Source organism: Lactuca sativa, chromosome 2 (genome assembly GCF_002870075.4).
Source record: "Lactuca sativa cultivar Salinas chromosome 2, Lsat_Salinas_v11, whole genome shotgun sequence".
Taxonomy (NCBI): domain Eukaryota; kingdom Viridiplantae; phylum Streptophyta; class Magnoliopsida; order Asterales; family Asteraceae; genus Lactuca; species Lactuca sativa.
The window spans coordinates 33,683,155-33,690,173 of NC_056624.2; the positions used below are offsets into that span (position 1 = coordinate 33,683,155).

The following is a 7,019-nucleotide window of genomic DNA, read 5'->3' on the forward strand; positions in this document are numbered from 1 at the left end:
TTCATATCTAAAATGAAAAAATCAATTGGAAAAACAAAATTTCCAATTTTTACCAAGATGTCTTCAACTATGTAGCGAGGATGAATCGCTGAATGATTAGCCATTTGAATGAGCGAGCTTCTGATAGAACGAGTAAAGCATCAAATTTATGCTTGCTCCGGAATCAGCTAAAGCATAAATCTTCATATTATTTCTGAATTCACATGGAATTGTAAGGCTTCCATGATATCCCATCTTCTTTGGTATTTCTCCCATAATCACCATGGAACTCTGCTCACTAAGGATCACTTTGGAAGTCTTCTCTAGTTTTTGGCGAGTGTCGAGTAAGTCTTGAAGAAACTTTGCATATTCGGGAACTTGTGCTAAAGATTCAATAAAAGGGGTATTAACAGGAATACCCTTAACTTGCTTCTTAAATTTTAAATGTTCTTGCTCTAGTGGGTGAATTTTAGCTTGAGAAGGAAATGGTAGCCGAGGGCAAAAAGCTTGAACATCAGCCAAATTTTTCTGTTCAGAGTGGTCCCACATCGTGAGAATGGGATTCTCACGTCGTAAGATTGGTGATTAAGCAACAATTTTTTCTTCGACTTTCGACTTCTTTGGCTGTGGTTTGGGATGCTTTGGCTCTTCTTCTAGGGCTACTAGGAACTCAGAAATAGTATCTTCTTGAGTATCGATGACCATGACATGCGATTGTGGTTTTTTATTAGGAATTTGTGGTGTTAATCTTTCATTAACCAATGTAGTTAATTGACAAAGTTAAGCTTCAATGTTTTGGATCGATGCTTGATGATTTCTAAGTAAATCTTGTTGGTCTCTTATTGTCGCATTATCATGTCATTTTTCCGAAGCCTCCATGAATCTAGCTAGGATGGACTCCGAATTAACTTTCTTTTCCAATTGTGATTGCTCTTTTTAGTAAAAGCCTCAGCCAATTTGCCTAGATTTTCGTCTTTTTTTGGTTTTTGTATTCATCGTTTGACAACCATTCTTTCTTCGGCTTCCTCCAATCTTCATCGTATTTGTCTCCACTTGAGTAACATACTTGAGCTTTCTTATTCTCGTTCTCATCCAAATTGCAATCTCTTATCAAATGTAGACCATTACATTTTTCATAACCCACATGAATAGCATGTATAGATTAGTCCATTTTTGTCATACTTTGATCCATATTATTTAGCATAGCCAAAGTAGCCGCCATGTCTTCCGAAGTGCCACTCCCAATTCCTTTAGCTCCATCATGTCAAGGATTTTGATACTCACATGAATGCTTAGAAAACTCTTCATTAAGCTCCTTGATTTTTGCGGGATTTTTCTTTGTTAAATGTCCTTGAGAATCAAGGATTTTCCTTGTCATCACATTTACCCCATCATAGAAGATTGATACTTCTTGTTGCACATTAAAATCATTTGGGAGCAATTTCAAAGTAATCCCTTGTAATGCTCCCATCCTTCATAAAGTGATTTACCCGGTTGTTGCTTAAAGTTAGCTATTGCCTTCTTAAGTTTAGGTACTATTGATGGTGGGCAAAATTGCTCTAAGAATTGTTCACACATTTGTGCCCACGGAGTAATGGAACCCGGTGGAAGTGCCTTCAACCAATCCTTAGTAGCTCCTTTAAAAGTGACTGGAAGCATTCTCAATAACACCATTTCATGTGGAGTATTTGGGATGTTGAAGTATTTAGCAAAGTCACTGACTTCATCAAGGTGTTTGTAAGCATCCTCATGATCTTTCTCGGAAAATGGAACATCCTTAAGCACTGAAAGAATATGTCCTTTTAGCTTGAATTTGGCGGTGGTGAGAATCGCGGGTTGCACTAAAGCTAGAACGGTATCATCTCAGATTCTCTTCTTGTATGTTTCCATCGAAATGTCGGTAATGTCCGCCATTTTTTCTTTTGGCTCGTCTTCAGGTTCTCTCTCTTCTTTATCTAATTCGGGTTCAGATTCATATTCAGATTCTTGTGTGTTCGGATTATGCTAAAAGCTTTCAACCTTTCTTTCATTTTTCAAGGAATTGCTCAATTCACCTACGTTCTCCCCTTTCTTCTTACCAAAAACTGATTTAAGATCTTTGAATTGGTGATTTCTTTGGTGGGTTGGTTTCTCCTACATTCTTATCTGTCTTTTTACGAAGGGCTGACTCTGGATCATCAAAAGGTGGCGTCCATGGTGTGTTTGATACACGGGTCGTATACTACTGCATCAAAAACAAAAAATAAAAACGTAAAAATGAACAAAAACTAATTAAAAATTCCTACTGAACGTTCTCCACGACGTGGTAAGAAATACCACCTCATGTTGTAGCAGAAAAAGTAAACAGAAAATGAAAAACGAAAAAATAACATATAATTACCGAGTTCACGTCCTAAGCATGTAACATCCTGTTTCGAATCGTCCGTGATTAGGGTTTGTGGGCTGCAACCCGGGCATGAAGGAAGCCTCGGGATTGCGACATGTTGCTAGAAGCATAGGGTATCTCGACACCTTTCCGTGGGTATGAGGTTCATTGGAATCAGAGTTATATCGAGGAAGCTATGGAAGTTTGAAGTTTTGGTAGGATAAGTCCCTTATTTGAGAAAGGTGGTAGTTGAGTACGTTGGGCGTACGTGTGTGTACGCTTAGCGTACTCATGTGTGTTATTTTTAAGTGGATCCACCTAGTACACTTGGCATACCAGAGGCTACGCTGGGTGTACTAGGCACTGAATGAAAAACCCTAGTTGAGGGGTGTCCCTATATAAAGAATGAGATGGCGTCATTCCTGGCTACCATCCTCAGATTGCAAACCCTCTTAAACCCTAAACCTTCATTCGTGGAGTTTGTGAGTGCATTTGAGAGCCTTTGTGTAGCACCTGATCCCTGGTACGTATTTAAATTCGTGAAATATTGTAATTTACTATGGGACTTGGCGAGTTGGTGGCCCAACTTGTCGAGTAGACTCGACTTTTAATTGGGGGTTTAAGTGACCTACTCGACCAGTCGGAAGACCGACTCGACGAGTAGGAGCTGTCTGGACAAAACCCTAATATTTTGGGTTTGTACTTTATTTAAACATTTTATCTCATCCCAACCCAGCCTCTATCACCCTCCGAACTCATAGAAACCCTAGATTGAAACCCTAAACCATTATTAAGTGTGTTTGAGCTTTGTGGTGACATTTGTTGTGTGACTGATTTTTGAAAAGAAGAAAGGAGCTTGGGAGATCAAGAGGAAGCAAGAAGATCCTGAAGTTTTGCTTTATTCTCAGTTTATTCAAGGTAAAAAGCTTGAACCTTGACCATCTATCTCCTAGATCTTGTTTGGGGGCTATTTTCTACCTTTTCTAAGCTTTTGAGAGGCTATGCTCAGATTTGCTTGTATGTGTGGGTTTGTGCTTCAGATCTGGAACCATTGAGGGCTCCAATGGCATAAAGGTGCCAACTTTATGGCCATGGGAAGCCCATGTATCATATAAACCCCATTTTATAACCTTTTGAGCCAAAAAGCCCATGCATAGACATCAAGTTCGTAGCTTTACATATAAAAGGGACCCTAGGAGGTTAGATATATGATTGGGATGCTTTAAGTCCCATTGAAATCCACTGTATAGTTTTGGACAAAGAAGGAATCGAAGAGTCACTTGGGTGACTCAGCGAGTCAGGACGCTTTTTCCCCAAAACGTCTTTTGGAATTGGATTTTGGTTGAGTGGAAGGAACACTCAGCCTGATAGGGGTTTGTTTTAGACCTGGAAATCATGGGACTTGGCGAGTTCAAGAATAGACTCGGAGAGTCCAAGGCAATCTCCCAATTTATGAAGACGGACTCGGCGAGTTCAAGAGGAACTCGGTGAGTCATAGACTGAACATCTTCTTATGGATGAATATGTACCCGATGAGTTGGTTAAAGATTGTTCGATGTGTTGTTGAAGGCGAACTCGTCGAGCTCTTGCTAGACTCGACGGCTAGGGACGTGTTTATGACATTTTGTGGTGATGGAGACTCGACGAGTTGGGGGCCAACTCGGCGAGTCGAGTCAACTAGATGTTGAATTTGACCAAAAGTTGACTTTGACCATGGGTATGACTTTGTCATTGACTGATATTGGGTCAACCCTTGTAAGGGTTACATGTATGCATTAGTAATCGGAAAAGGTCATTGTGTAGGAATTGAGGAGTATAGACGAGTTGATTCCTTTGCCGAGGACTGTGCAGATACTACACGACATCGTGGTGAGTTTCCTTCCAGTAGTGGTGGGTCTACGGCCACAATGCCGACCTAATGGTAGGAGATGTGTGTTAGATGATTGTCTTTGTGATATCCATCTAGGTATGCTACTACCTGTTATGTTCTATGTGCTAGCATGATATGATGTTATGTGATAGTGGTCGTAATAGGGGGAGGTAGTTCCCAACCAGTCGATAGGGCCGAAGGGGTAGTTTAGTACCCATCTATGCTAGATTAAAATTATGTGATAGTATGTGATAGACCGGTCGAGAGGACCGAAGGGGTAGGCCAGCACCCATATATGCTAGGCAAGGTCACCGGTCGAGACGACCGAAGGGGTAGGCCAACACCCAGATATGCTAGGCAAGGTTACCGGTCGAGAGGACTGAAGGGGTAGGTCGGGCACCCAAATATGTCTGACAGTATGTATGTTATGTGATTGTATGGTATGTGGTATGATGGGGGAACTCACTAAGCTTCGTGCTTACGGTTTTCAGTTTTGTTTCAGGTACCTCTTCAGCTAAAGGGAAGGAGTCGGCGCGGTAGCGGCACATCACACTAACACATGATTTCCGCATTTGGTTTTTGGGATTGTACTCTGATTTCTATTCTATGGATGATATAGTTATGAGACACATTGTTATAGTTTTAAAAATTGATTTGACATTGGTAATGTTTACAGTAAACTATTTTATAAGTTACTTAATCAAAAATGAAATTTTTGTCCTTGAGAATTGGGATGTTACACTTTTAGTGTTTTTTTTGTGTTCATGGAGTGAAGAAGAAGCTTTGGAGAAGAAGGAGTGAGATTCCAGGCCCTTGGATCTGAGCATATATGTGTTGGGAGCTTCATATGGAGGTATAAAGCTTCAAGCTTTCTCAATATTTTGTTTTGTGCATCATAATAGAGTATTTTAGGGTTTTGTCCCAAAAGTTGGAGACTTTATGAGATATTGAGCTCCAGAGACTTTGATCAACCCTCTAAGTGTATTTAGTGGTGTAATGTCATAAAAATCAAGACTTGGACGTTAGAATCAAGCCATGCATGAGATATGATCATTTTGTGATAGAAGAGTGAGAGTTTTGTGTGTTTGTGACCTTATCCGCAATGCCAAGGCTTAAAGTCACTGAATTTATGGAGTAAGAGCTATTAGGGAGTCTAGATCTGTGATATGAGCCAAGGTCTTAACGGATTAAGTCCAAATGAGTAGAAAGAGTGTGTAACATCCAAAAAGTCCAGTCCAAAAATTTCATTTTAAATCATTAGTAAAAGCCAGAATTATCAACCATTTCATTCATAAACAAAAACCGTTATATTAAATCAGAGTATAATCTCAAAACATATTCTTTTTATCAGAGTGAACATCCCAAGCTAAAAACTACTTAGTGTGTGCCATGCAGTCATCCCAAGCTCTTCCCTCCGCTACCAGAAGTACCTAAGACCAAAACTAAAAACTGTAAGCACAAAGCTTAGTGAGTTCCCCACTCTTCCACCTACCATACATATAACCACATACTTGGCCCTCGCCCGCTACATTGGGACTTCCCCGACATCGGGCCCCGCCCGACATCAGGACCCGCCTGGCATCTAGCCTCACTCGGTATATAGATTTGTCTCTCTAAGGCCCCGTTTGTCTCTAGGCCTCACCCGCTATACACAAACAACATATAACAAACTAGCACACAAAGAAACATACTCTACTGTACTTCTATCTAAGGACTCGCCTAATTTAGGCCCTGCCCCTAGGCTACTACTGATGAGCTATGGAAACCCCTCCACACTTTGGATGCCAGGGAGATACATGCCCACGCCCATACTCACTACTCCCGGCCCTCGCCCCTGCTTTGCTAATATTGTGATATGGAAACCCATTCATACTATGCTATTGATGAGATACGGGACCTCACCCACACTTACCTCCCTACTAGGCACATACAAGTGTCACAAAGACAACAAGTATAATATAACATGCATATACAACTCTTCCTCGGGCTTGCCCCGACATCGGAACTTGGTTTGGAACCTATCGTACTGACACTAGCAAGAATCATAATGACCTCTAGCATACAAACACTCCTCAGGCCTCGCTCGACATCGGATCGTGATCCAGAACATATAACATACAATGTCCAGGGCTATCCTCGGGTCTTCCTACTATACAAAAACTTAATGGGATGGCATGGTGGCCTTAGATCCCTATACATAGTGAGGAGACTCACCTTGCACTGCTGAAGACCTATTGATACCCCTCTAGCTATTATCTGAAAGTCCCCGAACTGCTGATCAACCGGCTCCCCGGGCTACCATACCAAAATATTAGATAGGCTGAATCAATAATCCTTCTTAGGGTAAAATGACCGTTCCACACCCTAGTCCAACTTAGTCCATCTCTAAGGCCCAATACATAATATAAAAAGGCCCAACACTAGGTAGGCTTCCCAAGCCCACTAGTGGCCCACCAATGGTCCAATTGCCAAATTAGGCCCAATCCCTCTAATAGGCCTTACCCAAAGCCAAAACATCTTCTTGGCCCACATTATCTGACTTCCGATGGCCCACTAAGGCCCAAAGAACCAAAATCCCCTTGCATGGCCCAAACCCATATTTGATGGGTACGTTGGGCGTACTCCTTTGTATGCTAAGAGTACTAGCTAAATGGTGTGTATGCTGGGTGTACCTGCATGTACGCTCAGTGTACTCCCCCTGTTAATTCAATTTCTCATTAAGTGCTTAATACTCTACTTCAGAAGCTACAAACACAGATCCAAGTCCTTTTCAACTTCTTAATCCATAAAGTCACTAACTTGGTG

The 7,019-nt window shown here is 41.3% G+C and overlaps 1 non-coding gene across 1 annotated transcript; it reads left to right on the top strand.

Annotated features, from left to right (window-relative positions):
- The first annotated feature begins 1,403 nt into the window (after positions 1 to 1,403).
- LOC111882675 (small nucleolar RNA R71) lies at positions 1,404 to 1,509 on the top strand. Its single transcript, XR_002847215.1, has one exon. It is a non-coding gene; the product is annotated as a small nucleolar RNA R71 (small nucleolar RNA).
- The last annotated feature ends 5,510 nt before the right edge of the window (positions 1,510 to 7,019 follow it).